This window comes from Bidens hawaiensis, unplaced genomic scaffold (genome assembly GCF_021521415.1).
Source record: "Bidens hawaiensis isolate Kalapana, Puna unplaced genomic scaffold, B.hawaiensis_p1.1 tig00005080_1, whole genome shotgun sequence".
Classification (NCBI taxonomy): domain Eukaryota; kingdom Viridiplantae; phylum Streptophyta; class Magnoliopsida; order Asterales; family Asteraceae; genus Bidens; species Bidens hawaiensis.
The window spans coordinates 1823518-1841507 of NW_027491324.1; positions in this window are offsets into that span (position 1 = coordinate 1823518).

Sequence of the window (17990 nt, forward strand, 5' to 3'; positions counted from 1 at the left end):
AATTACATCAAAGCTTCCTAACTCTACGTGGAGTAGATCAATAAGGAATGGGTGGTCGTTTAGGATGATAGGACAGTTCTGAATTATTTGGTTAACAGATATGGAGTTACCGTTAGCGAGTTCTATAGTATAGGGATCAGTCAATTCACTAACCGGCATATTTCCCAGGGATAAAAAGTTAGTGGAAACAAAACTTCTATCGGCACCTGTGTCAAATAATACAGAAGCATATTGATCAGAAACTACAAATGTACATGTCACTACATTCGGGTCCTGTCGTGCTTCTCCTGACCCAATAACAAATGTGCCTCCTCTAGGCGCACTAGAAGTCGATGCTTGATTCTGTCTGGCAACTGCACTTTAAATCAGCTTGGGGTAGTTCTTTCTAAAATGCTCCGTGCTACCACATTCATAGAAAGCACGGCAGGTTGCTGGGGCTGGGTTGTTGACGTATTGGTTGAGGTCTAGGTGGTTGTGGACGGCGGTGTTGGGTGGTTTGAGTTGGTCGGATTACATTCTCTATTCCGACTCTGCAATTAGGGCCATTGTGCCCAGTTCTTACACACTTTTGACATACTAACGGTCTATGCCCACATGATGAAAATTACATTTATCACATTTCAGCCAGGGTCCCTTATACCTGTCTCGCTTCACATCAGAACTACTCATGCCGTAACTTTGTATTGTCGGGCGTGCACATTTATTTGTTTGTCTTCCTTGTGATCCCGTTCCATAATTGGTTTGTTTCTTACCCGATGATTTCTCGGCCATTCTTAGCACCCACTCATTACCAAGTCAATAGTTACAAATGACCCCAAATTTCATATGTGATCATATTATACCAAATCTGAGTTTCCCACAAAATATCAGAGTTTTCCATGCATTTTAACCAAATAAACGTCCCTAAACGGTAATAATTTTGCCAAATATTCTCGGATGGTCGAAAAATTACCAAATTTGAACAGGGACACATTCATTTGGTCCCTGAAATATTTTACAAGCTAACAATATGCACATCACAACCTAACCCTAACAGCCCATAACCGAGCAATTCGGTATTACCTTTGCGGTTTTCATTTGTTTTTAGCTCTCTTAATCCAATTTCCAGGTTCATGCGCTTCTAAGTAGGGTAGATACATGTCCTATATTACAAACCAAGCATATATCATCAACATAATAGCTTTGAAACTTAAGGTTTTGGTTAGGGCTTTAAACCGAACTTTTGAACCGTAAAAACGTGATTTAAACCCCTTAATACGTGTTTATGGCTAAAAACTTATCAAAGCAGGATCCTAACCACGTGTATGATCAAAACATGTTTTTGGACCATTTTTAGGATTTTTGCAGGGTCAGAAGTGATTTTTGGTAATCAAACTAGGTTTATATGAAATTAAACATGTTTAAAACAAGTAAAAATTGATCAAAATAGCCTAATTACCTTAGGTTTTGGTTGTATGTGTTAAAGAACAGCAGAGAGTTCTTGTTTATGTTCTAGAAAATGCTGATAAAATATCTAAGTTGGCTTAATCTTAAAGGAAACCAAAGTAATAACAAAATAGGGGGGTGGCGGCCGGCCACTTGTGGTCCCCCTTGGGACTCCATTTGGCCCACTTACATCTTTTTGCATGCCCGAACGTTAAAATCCGAGTCCAAATTTATTTCGTGTTCGTTTTTTGGTGTGAAAATTATATCGGATACGACAAACAGCGCGAAAACGAGTGTTTTCGGCCAATTTCTTGTTAATTTAGAAAAACATACTATTTGTTAGTAAAAATTGAAAATATTTTCACGGATCGCTTAAAACATTCCCAATAAGTGTTTGTAGGTCTTTATCGGCTTAATGAATGATATAATGCCTGTTTTATAACTATCTTTCGCGTTTAAATCCATAGCGGGTAGTTAAACAAGCATGTTTTCGTTTAACTGGTTTGCTATTTTACTAAGGCCGTAATACCAATATGTTAGCTTATATTAAGTGTATATCACTTATAGATGCCCTCGGGAAATCTGGGTCACAACCAGACCCGTTTGGTTATTCGTTTGTTCGATACGTAATAAGCGGTTAATCGATTAATTAGTTAATACGTACTAAGGTGTACCTAGTTTTGTCTCAAATTTCACGTCGTCATCATCATCAGCTGAGGATCTTTCATCACTGATTCTCTCCCAACTTCTGAATAGCTTACTCAGTTTCTTTTTTAAGTCTTTTACGCCATGGCCTCCCATCTTGATAAGCTCACGCGCACCTTGTCTTTCCCAAGCATGTCCTTGTTTATATTCTCTTGATTTGCATTTGATTGCTTGAGTTTCTCAATTTCAGTTTTCAAATCATCGGTAATCATGTACTGAATGTCAGAAGCGAAATTCTGATAATCTAAAATCTGCTTATGAGCATTCTCCAAAAATCATAGATTCTCAATTTCATCAGCATGAGCCATCAAGTCTTTATTATTGTCATTTGAAGCAAGCTACTGATCAATCATTTTTCGCTGAAGAGATTCAATCTGTGTTTCAAGCTGAATGATCCTTGCTTTAACTGACTTTCTTTCAACTTCTAGATTCTCTATCTTTTGTTTTTGAGTCTTGGCATGATCTATCATCTTCAATCTCATTCATACCTCTTTCTGTTTGATTCCTTAATAGCCGCTATTATTTTTATCAATGGATCTGTAATGTATGGAAATTTGATTATAGGGCTCATAGATAAACGTGTTGGGTTAAGGATATCTAGGTGGGTGGATAAATGTGGAGTGTCGTATTGGGTAGGTTAGGTTGCGGTTTTGATATATAGGATTGTAGTTTGCATAGGTAGGGTTGTGGTTTGGATAGGTAGGGTGATTGTTTGGACAGGTTGAATGGTAGTTAGGGTAGGCTGGGAGGCGGTTACCGTAGGATGAGAGGTGCATATGGTAAGTGGTATTGGTTTGGCTAGGTGGTTTATTGGTTTGGTATATGGTGAGATAGGTCTCAAAGGTGAGGTTGGAGGTGTGTCAAATGGTAGATTATGAAGTGTGGGTTTGGTTTTTGTTTTGGTTTGATCTGCTTCTTCTGAATCTTAGCAAGATGATGCTTCATAGATTTGGTGAAGTAGTGTGAGGGTCTGGAAGTGTGGTAAACGTAAAAGGAGGTTGTGATGTTTGAGGAGGACATGAGGTTTCAGTTTCTGTGAGACTTGAGAAACTTTCGTTTTTTTTCCAATCAAACTTTATTTTCAAAGGCTTTGTTGAAACATCTACTTTCTTTATCCTCTTGCAGAGCTGCTCTGGTGTCGCACTTAAATTTGTGGGAGACACTCAAACATGAGAAGTGTTAGGTGCCTTCTTTTTGTGTTTGTTTGTTTATTAACTATTGGAGACCCACTTGCTTCAGATTCTATGGAATCGGAATCAGTCTGAGCTACTTCATCAACGTTTTCAGGCTCATCTTCCTCACATGGAGGTTCAGTTTCTGAAAATCTTTCAAACTTATGCCAAGGTTTGGAATAAAGTAGTTGCAACCCCTGTTACTGACTGGTTTCAGTAGCGAGTGAAACACCAAACCCTTCATGATCATGGCATGAAGTGCTTCTGTTGGCGATATTTCTTCACCCTCTTCATCTACTTCAATCACAAAGATAGGTCTAGGAACATCAGGAATCTTATCATCAAGAAATAGCTGCACGAACGTTGGATAATGTCACACCCTAACCAAAGGCGGACCATCGGTTGACCATCGCCATGCGAATCGAGCTTTGGCTAGTAATACGGTGTATGGTCACGCTTTATGTGATTATGATGGACTTCGCTGAATGCGATAAAGTAAATAGTTAAGCAAATAGCATTTAATTGATAACACACAAGATTTACGTTTGCTAGTTGAGTATATATAGTGTAAAAATATGAGCTATACGCATATGTCCCCAAAATTTTTGAAAAATAGTAAAATATGAAGGGAATGATCTCTCACCTAATTATTTAAGTGAGTTTTCAATATAATAAGAATAAAATGCGATTAAACGAGTGAACCGTCCTTTAATGCGCAGACTGGGTAAATCCGAACAGACCTGAAAGTTATAGAAACTATGATTAAAACTGTGAAGATAGCCGCTGTAATCGATCCAAACGGATGTCTAGAACTCCGGTTATGATATATTCAACGAATAAGCGAGCTGGAACTTACCAGAATTCAAACAGCAAGTCAGAAGTCGGGTTTTGGTCAGTAGCCTTAAATCTCGAAACAAATATAAAAGTCTTTTGGACCGAAAGTCGGCTCCGAACAGAAGTGATAAAAAATGATTGGTCAAAGTTGTTGACTAATTTGCCCTTAAACGGGTCGGAGTCAAATTGACTCGTCAATTCCCCTCAATCTCAGAAATTGATTGAGGGTTATTGACTATTGAGTAATGAGGAAAAACTTTACAGAAGACAACTTACCCGAATTATACGTAGATTGATGAGAAAGCAGAGTCAAAGGTAGGGAATGTGTAAAAGTCAAACTAGTATCTTGTTCTTAAAGACGAATATACTGAAACCGAAGGGTGGCGGCTAAGGGAGAATGGCGGAGAATGATATTACTATAAAATTTAGGGTTTGGAGATGTGGTTTTGTTAAATAGTCAGTGGTTCAACTTGTGGAACAAGAAATCGACCAGATTAGGAACACGAATAATATATTGATAACAAAATCGGGTCTTATGATCTCCAAAATCTCGATGGAAACACAAGGAATGAACCTAGACACTTCATAAAATCGGATTAGTTGACTTGTAGCTCAATTTTCGTGATTTAGGGTAGTTTAAGAGAAGATTTAGCATTATTTAGTGACAATATTATCGACAGGTCCTTTTCAGATTAGTGACAAAATAGTGTGAGTATAAATCAATCAAATCACAAGCAAATAGTTGTGTCAGCTGACTATTGCCATTAGAATCAGGCTTTGGCTACTAAGACAGCGTATGATCATACTTCATGTGATTATTATGGACCTCTCCGAATTCAATAAAGTAAACAGTTAAGCAAATAACTGTTAGCATTTAATTGATAACACCCAAGATTTACGTTTGCTAGTTGAGTATATATAGTGTAGAAATATGAGATAATACGCATATGTCCCCAAAATCATCGAAAAATAGTAATGGGAATGATCTCTCACCTTATTATTTAGGTGAGTTTGCAATATATTAAGAATAAAATTCGATTAACGAGTGAACCGTCCTTTAACGCGTTGACTGAGTAAATCTGAACAGACCTGAAACTTAGAGACAATAAACTGCGAATAAAACTGAGAAAATAGCCACTGGACTCAATCCAAACTGATGTCTAGAACTCCGGTTATGAGATATTTAAAGAATAAGCTAGCTGGTAATGACCAGAATTCGAACAGCGAGTCAGAAGTCGGGTTTTTGTCAGTAGCCTAAATTCTCGAAACAAAAATAAAAGTCTTCTGGACCGAAAGTCGGCTCCGACCAGAAGGGATAGAAAACGATTGGTCAAAGTTGGTGACCAATTTGCCTTTAAATGGGTCGGAGTCAAATTGACTCGTCAATTCCCCTCAATCTCAGAAATTGATTGAGGGTTATTGACTATTGAGTAACGAGGAAAAAATTTTTACAGAAGACAACTTACCTGAATAATGCTTAGTTTGATGAGAAAGCGTAGTCAAAGGTTGAGAATGTGTGAAAGTAAAACCGGTATCTTGTTCTTTAAGACGAATATACTAGAACCGGAGGGTGGCGGCGAAGGGAGAACGATGTGGTTTCTGTAAAAATTTAGGGTTTGTAGATGTGGTTTTGTTAAATAGTCAATGGTTCACCTTGTGGAACAAGAAATCGACACAATTAGGAAAACGAATAATATATTGATAACTAAATCGGGTCCTATCATCTCCAAAATCTCGATGGTAACACAAGGAATGAACCAAGACACTTCATAATATCAGATTAGTTGACTTGTAGCTCAATTTTCGTGATTAGGGTGGTTTAAGAGAATATTTAGCATTATTTAGTGACAATATTATCGACAGGTCCTTTTCAGATTAGTGACAAAATAATGTGAGTATAAATCAATCATACCATGAGCAAATTGTTGTGTCAATTAACCATTGCCAAGCAAATCAGGCTTTGGCTACTAAGACAGCGCATGATCATACTTTATGTGATTATGATAGACCTCTCCTAATGCGATAAAGTAAACAGTTAAGCAAATAGCAGTTAGCATTTAATTGATAACACACAAGATTTATGTTTTCCAGTTAAGTATATATAGTGTAAAAATATGAGATAGTACGCATATGACCCCAAAATCGTTGAAAAATAGTAAAATATGAGGGGAATGATCTCTCACCTTATTATTTAGGTGAGTTTGTAATATAATAAGAATAAAATGCGATTAAACGAGTGAACCGTCTTTAACGCGTTAACTGAGTAAATCCGAACAGACCTGAAACTTAGAGACAATAAACTGCGATAAAACCGAGAAGATAGCTGCCGGACTCAATCCAAACGGATTTCTAGAACTCCGGTTATGAGAAATTTAACGAATAAGCGAGCTGGTACTGACCGGAATTCGAATAGCGAGTCAGAAGTCGGGTTTTGGTCAGTAGCCTTAAATCTCGAAACAAAACTAAAAGTCTTCTGGACTGAAAGTCGGCTCCGACCTGAAGGGATAGAAAACGATTGGTCAAAGTTGCTGACAAATTTGCCCTTAAATGGGTCGGAGTCAAATTGACTCGTCAATTCCCCTCATTCTCAAAAATTGATTGAGGGTTATTGACTATTGAGTAATGAGGAAAAACTTTACATAAGACAACTTACCCGAATAATGCTTATATTGATGAGAAAGCGGAGTCAAAGGTTGAGAATGTGTGAAAGTCAAATCGGTATCTTGTTCTTGAAGATGGATATACAAGAACCGGAGGGTGGCGGCTAAGGGAGAACGACGGAGAATGATATTTCTATAAAAATTTAGGGTTTGGAGATGTGGTTTTGTTAAATAGTCAGTGGTTTAACTTGTGGAGCAAGAAATCGACCCGATTAGGAAAACGAATAATATATTGATATCAAAATCGGGTCCTATGATCTCCAAAATCTCGATGGAAACACAAGGAATGAACCTAGACACTTCATAATATCATATTAGTTGACTTGTAGCTCAATTTTCGTGATTTAGGATGGTTTTAGAGAAGACTTAGAATTATTTATTTGGTCGATTTCTTGTTCCACAAGTTGAACCACTGACTATTTGGCATAATCGACAGGTCTATCAACTGTCATGATCATCGGTTTGTGGGGACCAACTTCTAGATATCTTAAAATAGAAATATCGGTCATGTTGATATAATTTTTGAACCTCCATTTAAAATCGTAAAAATTACTTTCAAAAGTCATCAGTTTAGGAGGTTTAGTGGATGTTCCTGCTTCATTCTCAAGCATTAGATAGTTCCTCAACAGCTCATGATTGTTTGCCATTATGTAATTCAGATTATAATCCAAACAGTCTTAAAGTTGATTAAAACTCTAATTCCAAACGAGTCGCATAGAAAATGCGAGTAGAATACAGATGTCAAACGAATCGCACAAATATGCGATTGGTTCCGGTCAAAAACTAATCGCACGGTGATTCATATTGGATTTCAGTCAAAAACTAATCACACAGATATGTGATGCGATTGGTTTCAAAATGCGAAGCGATTCTTTTTCAATGTGATTTACATTTTTTAAAATGTAATGCGATGCGATTTGAAATCCAAATGCGATGCGATTAAAATAATTCAAATTCGATGCGTATAAAAGCGAATACGATGCGATTGAAATAAAATGCGATGAGATTTAACTTTTAAGGAAATCCAGATTTTCTAGGAACCTGTTAAGTACGATCTTGATAACCCTTTTCACAGTTTGAACCCCAAAGTACACTTTTAACAACCACAAACACTTCTAAGACGATTTTAAAGTCTTCCAAACACCTTTTCACAACCCGAAGCAAGCATAAACCTGTGAACCCTTTGATTTTTCAAGAACACACTCTTTAAACACACAAACAAGATCAAAATCTAAGTTTGTGATCCAAGAACCTCAACTAGTAGAGCCGAAAGCTCTGATACCAATTGTATGTCCTATGATCGGGATCAAACAACTAAGTTCTTGGATCAATCTACTTGAAGGCTAGAGGAAATCACATTTAAGTAACCGAGATCTCGGATCTAGTTGTGGTTAGTTTATTTCCGAGAAGGGTAAGGGAAGAGAGAAAGTGGGATAGTTGGTAGATGGATAAGATATGCAAGTATGGCAAAAGGTTGAGAGTGCATGAGAAGCTTATACACTGTTTATAATGCAAGTCTCATACACTAATGTATTATTTCATGGGCCCAATGAGCTTTGTTTACAACGACCTTAGGCCCAAACATACAAGCAAAGACAAAAGACGATTACTAAACGATTACATATCAACATAAATACCTAATACAATACAAAAGACTTAATATACAAAATGGGGAACGACCATACATGAATGGACATAAACGAAAGTTGATATACTTGAGTGAACGAATGAAACATAGTTTTCATGTTCGTTCGTTTAATTAAAAATGACAAAAAAAATTTTCGCTTTTATTAATAAATGAACATAAACAAACATCACGCGGGACGGTTCACACTCAAAGATGTTAACATGAAGTGCAGATAAAAGTTTGATATCAAATATATAAATTATTATTTGTGCAGTCTTTTATAAATATTTAATCAAGTAATGTACACGCATGTGGTTCATGAAAAGTTTGTCGATATGGGTGTGTTTGATGACTGTAATTTTAACCTATCTTCTTGTTGTTTCTTCTAACCGTTAGGCTGCAGATTACATTCCCATGCGTGTGGGAAAACTAGTTATATCTCATCAGTTGCAGAAGAACAATTAAATTATTCAAATTACAGAGAATGAACACAAAACTCAATCTAAATCTAGGTTAATTTCTAGGGCATGGAACCAGGTTGCCAGAGAATGTTTCAGTTACCAAAAAATTTGTATTTTTCTTCATTGGGGGTTTAAATGGATTTCCATCTGTAAAAATGCAATTTCAGCAGTATTTTATATAGACTGTAACGAGGTTATAGAAGCAAATTATGAAAGAATATTTAATTAACATTAGGGACACAAATATTTAACGAGGTTAAAAATGTGTAAAGAGGGTATTGCCCAATGCCAAACTACTATGAACCGGACCGGCTGAACGAGTTTGGAGACCCAAATCAAAATAAGATTTTGTGACGATTTCATGACCATAAAAAAATAAAACTTAAAAGAATAAAAAAATCAAAATACAAAAACCCGCCTGCTATAGGTATTGAACTCATAACATACAGCTTAGCAACAGCCAAGCTTGTCACTAGACCAATACATAACTTTGATTTCACTTTACCCATTATAATATGTATATATATAATTTTTTTTAATGTCTTAATTAAGTGTGGGCCTAAAGCCATTAACTTATTTCTCTGTCCCACGAGCCAACCCTAACTATAAATGATGTGAAAACAAATTTAATGAACATTGGAGACATAAACATATCTTGTGTAACATTAATGTTTACCGTAGCACTTGAACCCTCAACCTCACATGAAGAGATACCAATATATATAGTGCACGTTGATACCATTAGGCTAGAAACCCTTTACCAGACATAAATATATATGTAAGGATGATATTAGATAATCGAGTTAAGTTATCATGCACAGTCTCCTAAATCCATGAAGGGTACCAATACACAATGGATAGCAAAGTATAACGCAATGCCGAGCAAAATATTACATAATATTGAGAAATATAGCACAACGTCGATGAAAAAAGACATTATGTTGAGGAAAAAGAAAGAATGACGAAAAAAACATAATAATAAATAAAAATACACAATGATCTGAACAACAACTTTAAAATCTAGAGGCTGGAAATCAAAAGGCGAAAACCTAAAATCTAATATCATAGAGTTGGACGAGACGGTTACAATGTCGCTAGTTTGATTTCAATCGGAGTTCGTTTAATACCTTTCCTACGACTTCCGAATTTTAAAAGACAATTTATTTGAACCCAACCCTTAGATAACTTGCGCACAACTATTAGTTTCTTTTTATATTTACCATATTTAGATGGTCCATAATTGTAGGTTCCCGAAATAATTTTAACAACTTGTTGGATCAATCCGTAACACTTGTAAGTAGAAATCACTATTGCTACTTGGACTCGGATCAATAGTAATAAGAAAGCCGTAGAGAAGGTAGTGAAGGTAGGGAGAGAATGTAGAATGGAAACTTGTGGTAAATGGGTGAATAGTATGCTATTTATACCCATACACCTAGGTCTCTTTCAAGGGTCTGCCCAAACGACAAATTACAACCAAATGGCCTATGACCCAGTACAATAAGCTAAACGAAAGCCAAAAAAATAATGCATGATAAGTTTATCTAATACACAAGCCTAACAAAGTAAATAAACAAAACATGGCCCAACAATCTCCCTTTAGACTTTTGTATAGACGGTAGCTTCTGTCTCTAACTCTTTACTTTAGTCCGTCTCGTAATTATACGTGACATCACCATCAAATAACTGATTCTCGATTATGTGATTGACGAATCGGTTGAACTTGTTGATGATGCTTGTGTAGCGGAAACCAAGGTCTTGGATTCCCAAATCTCTTATGGGTGATTTTTGAAGCTTCAGATGGTCTTGCTCGCTTAGTTGAAGAAGTTCATGCTCATCAAAGAACCGAAGCCAAAACCAAGTCGGGTCAAAATTATGTCGAAGCGTTCAATAAAAACTTGACACGACTTGGTTTTGACTAAAATTTATGGGACATGTAGATAAAAATAGCATGTCTCAACGGTATATTTGAAATTTTATAAAACTTTATATTTCAAAATGTATAAAAGAAAAACAAAATAAAATGACATTAATTATACTAACTAAATATTAAAAAAACAAAATTTTCAAAGGAGTCCGACCCTTGCTTTGGTTTTAGGGTTGAATTTCAGCGGTTCCGACGGATTTTAATTCAAAGTTGTCTGGTCATGTCAGAACTTAGACACATGGCAGCATGGCATTGAATGGTGAAACCATCGGCATGAAATCAAAGGTATCACCTCCGACGGTTTTCAATGGGACTTTTTTGAAACTTTCAAATAATTCGGGTCAAAATTGGTTTCTGTCTACAAAAGGACTATTTTGAAAATTTTTCCTTATTATTACATTTTCTCACTTATTCACTCAAAGACTCTTTCAAAATATATTAAAATATTTATAGGATGTTATAGGAACTTTTTAAATATACAGAAAAATCTGTATTTTCTATCTACTCCACTCAACACCCTAAACCACTCCATATATTATAAAAACTTCTCTTACAAAATATAGTGGGTGAATTGTGAATGCTCTAATGGCAAAAACTTGTATATTCAAAACTTATTTCAGAAATCCATGGTAATAAATTTATTTGGATATATTCGATACTAGAAAAGATACTAAAAAATTGTACATTTTACTTTCACTTTTCTTTGGTCTTTGTAGGATCTGTCGAAAATTATCGATGGATTCTAATCGCCGATGACGTTGAGGTCGATACTAGAAAACTTATTATATATTTTTCTTTTTTCGTAAAACTAATAGAAATATAAAGTCCAAATAAAATAAATAAATAAATAAGAAAGTCCAAGTATGTTGAAGGTGAATTGCAAAGACAAAAGTTTAGCTAAATTTAGTTACTAATTATGTAATATTTCTATATAGTAAATGAAAAACTTTGCTTGATCGTATTATATTTTAAGTTGGTGTGTTGTGTTAGGTGAAAATTTTTATTTTAATTTAATTGTACGTGAGACTTTATTTAGAACTTAACAATTATACGCATGTGGACGTGGTTGTTTAAAGGTGTGAGTTGAGCGAGGTCAACTAGTGCAACCTTATAACTCATGACGCTACAAGCCAAGTTGCAATCATAAATCCAATTTCTACTTTGAGCTCGTTTCCTTCAGGCCATCTAATCATTCGATGAGATATAATGAATACACAAGAAAAGTCAAGCACATAAGTAACATCGGGGGGATGAACGAGCAAACTCTGAAACTCATCTCAAAGTTTTACTCGAGCCAATTAGCTCGAGCTGAATCACGAGCAAGTTTTATCAGCCGAATTATGAGAATATCTCTTAAAATTTAATAAATTGGTGTACAAAAACAAGTTGTTAGATTGTATTACATTAAAAATATTCTCTAGCTTAATATTTAAAGGGATACATTCCATTGATAGCTTATTATTTTAATTAATATTTTTTTAATTGACTACCAAACAAATAAACCCTAGAATCAAGAGGTTGAGCAAGATGATTAATATTCTGGAGAGGGAGGAGGCTAAGGAATATGGGATGTCGGAGGGTGCTTGTCTTTTACGGATGCCACTCCCGGTTTTATTCTCTTTTTAATCTATTTTATTCATATTTTATTAATATTTTTGTGTTTTCATATTCTTCTTGATTATTGTTTACCATTTCTTTTTCATTTTGTTTTTGGTGTTTCTTGTGCGCGAGAGGGTTGGGACAGGAGCCACGTTTCATCGGTATCGTTTTGTTTTATTTTTTGCAATTATGTTGGTCATTCTTCTTATGTTTTTTTTCTTAATTAAATTTTACATTTTTTGGAATTATTTTGATACATTTTATTTAGTTGCATATTCTTCTAGCATACGTCAAGGAACGAAAACCTTCCTCTTTGTCCTCTTCCTCTCCCTTCACATGCCCGCTTGCCGTCTCACAACATTTAATCACATGCATTTCTCTTTGATTTTATATTTAGGGTTCGTAGATGAATCCAAACATATTTTATAAATTAACAGTACGTGATAGATGTTTGAAGGAGTGAGTACACTATCACTTTATCTAAATACCTAAATCACATAAACTTTCTAGAACTTAAAAGTTGAAATAATGTTCTTTTTTTTCTTTTTTTTTTCTTTTGACTTAGATGAGCATGAGTTTAGCATAGATGAAAACTGATGATTTGTTGATAACCTTAATTCGGTACACTTGCTTTTTAAAACTTTCTGAAAAAAGACTACCCTTATCGAATAGTCGTTGTAACAAACAAGCAAATGCATTAGTTCAAGGAAATCAACTCTATTCATGGTATGGGACTAAGTGTATTCTACAAGAGAGGGCTCAAAGTGAATAACTACCTATACAATGCAAGATTCAACTGCCGAGGTTTCATCGGGAATTTTGTATGTTTAGATCAATATCCATTCATGTAAGGGATTGTTGAAAAATTTATAGTGAAAAATGAGTTTTCACTATTTTTGAACATTAGTATTTATATTTATATATGAGTTAACAATTTCTAGGTTTGTATTATACTTAGAGAGAGCATCAAAACGAACCACGGCAAGTCAAAAACAAAGCTATGATAAATGAATATGATGCTCAAAGATGTGTCGTTGAAACAACAAAAGATATGAGAAGGTTTGGAAGATATTAATTAAGGTCTAGTCATCTTGTCCTATATTAGTGGGAGGACAACACTTAAACTTAAAGTGGCTTATAAGGAGGAGCACTCCTTGTATATTGTTTCCTTTGGTAAGAGACAATTAAGCAACCTAAAGGTAACCTCGCTTTTGTATTTTAACCTTGTCCACGCGATCCAATACATGGGTGGTGTGGGTTCATGTGCTGCACACACAACAACACGTCAACTAAGGAGCAAACTACCTAACGCGGGCATCTCAATGCTTCAACGGTACGCATGGCAGACTCAGTTGACGCATGCGAGTCATGGATGACATAAACCATTATTAAAGAGATTAAATCCTGTTAACTGAAAGAGTAATTATTGTAACACCACGGCTTTAAGGCGGAGTACGCCCGTGTGGTATGTACATATTGCTCCCAAGCTCATGAGACTATTAATGTGACAAAATAATTACTTTCTTACATTAAATCACAAGTATAAAATATCGCATAAATCAAATAACAATACACAAAATTGTATTTTCAATATATGTTTCCAGTAACCTAGGGGACAACTATTTAGTCCCCAATCCGAAAATTAAACTTCAACATGTAGCATGTTTAAAATAATATAGTTTGTCAACTAATGTTGGTGAGAATTCATAAAGTTTTGCATATGTAAATAGTATAATATTCACAGGTCAAGAAGTAACGTTTCAATCATTAAGCAAAAGAAAATAAATGCATGATATTGTCGTTTGCTTGACATAAGCCAAATTTAATAAGGAACCCCCGTTCGCCAACCTACTTGGAGTGATGAGAACCAACATGCATTCCAACATAAGTTGAAGAACTAGGCGGCACAAGTATGTCCCGTCAGACCTTCCCATTACAATTATGTGTATGCATATGAGTCACTTCCACCAACAAAAACAGTAAACAACAAGTACGTAATCATATAATTTACAAGCATTATGATATGAAACAAATAAATACGATACGCATATATGAATTTTGGTTTACAACATGAAATAATAATAAAAATTTTGTAATGTGTTACACCCCAAAATGTTAAAAGATGAAAAAAAGGTTATGAAAACTCACATGATAAAGTTTAAGTGAGAAAAAGTCGAATAATAAGAGTTAAGTGAGTTGAACCGAGCAGAGTTGGGTTTGACAAGCAACCCTATAAAATATTTCTAGGTTTAATATAGGATATAAGAAAAAAAAAACAAAAATGAAAGACTTGGAAAAATTTGGTTTATGGTTTAGTGTTTTAAGCATTTGAAAACAAATATGCATATTTACTCTGCAATTGCATTTTTTGACTTTTCGTCATAAAATTTATAAGATGGTTACTTTTAATTATTTTATAAAAGGTTGGGTTATAATATATCTTAGTCATGTTAATAAGCCGCACACTCAAGAAAAATCAGAAACCGGCCCAAAACAAGTTTAAGCGAGTGGTTTGTTTCGCTCGGACCATAACTCAACCTTTTATGTTGGGTTCATTTCCGACTTGTTAAAAATATTATTTTTCAGTTCATGCAATGAAAAGAATTAGAATTTAGATGTTGGATAAAAGAAAAAACTAAACTGAAATATGCATAAACGAGCCAAGTTCGTTTTTGATAAACTAGCACCGTTGTCAAATTATTTTCAATATGGTGTCACATTCTTAACGATGGAAACATGCAGACAAATAACACAAACATACCCGAGAATTGAAAACAAGAATAAAAGAAGAAGTTTGAAACTTGATCAGTTGACTTTTGGAAATTAAAGTTGGTAAAGAACACCAAATTGAAAGAATAGCAAATGATTTTTGTAAATTGAGTTGTGGCAAAGTGAGAAGAGGGGAAATGAGACTATATATAGCAGCATGGTGAAGAATAATAAAAAATTAATTGAAGTCGGTCAAGACTGGTTGATGAGTTAGAATAACATTCAAATCTTTGAATTTGATCATAGAAATTGAGTTAAAAAATAAGAAATATATTCAAACAAGTTTATTAGCGTGAAAATGAGTTGAAACACCCTTGAAATTGTTTGAATTGGTGTTTAAATGAGTTAATGAAAGATTAAATAAAAAAAGTTGAAGTAGCGACCTGTGTCGCGCTACGCGGCGTCCATGGGCCCTGTTGGTCACGTAGCGCCACCACTACCTGGTTCGCATAGGTTTGGAGCTTGTCGCGTGTCGCAGAGAGTTGTGGACAAGCATGTCGCGTAGCGCGGGTGGATTTATAGCAAATTTTGGAATTTGACTTTTACACCCTTGGACTTGGTTTAAATGTAATAAAGACATAAAATACATGAAAATGAAATTTGTTATTAATTTTTAACATTGCAATAACATTATTAATGTATAAATATATCAATTAAAAATAAAAGAAGATTTGAAAAAAAAAAAAATGGGACGGTGTTTAAGCTTGAAATTTAATGAATGCTACAATTATTTTCTAATAAATAGGATGTTTGGGTTTTCTCTAGGTGATTACAAAAGAGTTTCATAACTCATAATACCAAAAGTTCAGATAGTTTGTGCATTCTCTAGTCTTCTATAACCTAAGAGAGGAGAACTCTCAAAGTTCATCATCTTCCTCAGGTGCGAGAGCCATTTTTCGAATAAACCTACTATTATAATTATTATACCCTGAGAAATAGAAGCATTCGCATCTAAGAAGTGGTGCGCAATATGATTTAAGGGCACGTGTTGTAGACGATTCAAATCTTCAACTAACACTAATAGATAAGTTTGTTCTGTTGTTGTAACAAAGAACAAACCCGAAGACTCTACTCGAAGAAGAAAATAGGTTAAATCATCTTATGTTCAAGTAAGTTTTATTTTCTTATAATTATTCGTTTATGTACATGATATGATAATTTATTTTTTTTCATATGAATAAAAAGAGTATCTTTTTATATTTTTATTTTTATTTTAGTCGAAAGTGATCATTATTATATGGTAGCCAAATTTCATTTCTAGAAGCCTTTAGTGATATACATATTAAAAAGAAAGTATATATTGTAAATTAGATTCACATAAGTTGGATTGTGAACTTAGGTTTACTAAATTTTCACAAATTGTAATTTTGGAAGTATACAATGATAATCTTAAGAGAACAAAGATGTTGGATTTTCACAAACCGTCATATCAACACCATATCATATTTCTTAAACTTTTCTAATAAAACCATATTTGCTACAACATCATCAAACCTTCACAAACTTTCATTAAGAAAATGTAAAAGTTAAAACAATATATATAATGTGTGTGTATACATATGAATGTATGTATGTGTTTGTGTGTGTGTGTGTATGTATGTATGTATGTATGTATGTATGTGTGTGTGTATGTATGTATGTATATATGTATGTACGTATGTGAGAGAGATAGAGAGAGAATTGGCCCACCTCCCCATCTGCACACCATGATGAATCGACAAACCACCCCAGCCGGACCTCCCTCCACATCACCACCCACCCGTCCGCCCTTTGTCATGTCCTTTGGAACTCGGGAATATAATGAAGCTTAGTTACACAAGCACGCCTATTCAAAACTTTAATCCACATCTAATTCCATGCATTTGTGTACTGGATATGCTCCATTACTTCTCGCTAAATTATATAATGAAGAATAGTTACACAAGCACGCATGTTTAATAAAGATTATCCACATCAGCTTTCATGTGTTTGTGTACCAGATGTGGTCCCTTACTCCTCGTTGAATTATATAATGAAGATTAGTTATACAATTATGCATGTTCGAAAGAAAATGTTAGGCCCTATTTTGTATATGTAGTCTTTTGTATTATCTTGTTTATTACGATGTATTGTAATTGTATTTTGTCTATCTTTGTACGTTTGGGCCTTGGGCCATTATTAACAAAGCCCATTGGACAGAAATAATATATGAAGTGTGCATGGAGACTTGCACATATCTTATCTTCTCACCAACTTTCCCACTACCTCTCTTAATTCTATAACTGGTTAATAAACCAACCAAACAAGATCCGAGATCTCAGTTACTTAAGAGTATTTCCGCTAGCTATTAAGGAGATTGATCCAAAAACATTGTTGTTTGATCCCGTATTTTGGACTTACAATTGGTATCAGAGCTTTCGGCTCTACTGGTTGAGGTTCTTGGGTCACAACCTTGGATTTTGGTCTTGTCTGTGTGTTTAAAAAGTGTCTTCTTGCAAAATAAAGTGTGTTCACGGGTTTAAAGATAGTTTCGGGTTTGATATTGTGTGCTTGAAGGCTTTGAAAATGTTTCAGTGGTGTATTTGTGGTTGTTAAAGTGTTCTTCGGGCTTAACAGTGAAAAAGGGTGTTTAAATCCCATCACATTTGGTCTTCTAATCGCATCACATTAAGATTTCAAAATCACATTGCAATTGAAATCTCAATCGCATCGCATATTAAAATCCAATCACATTGAAAACCAATCACACGCATTTTTAAACCAATCGCGTCGCTTCATTTGTGTGATTTGTTTGTGACTGAATACCAATCACATTGCTTAAACAATTCAATC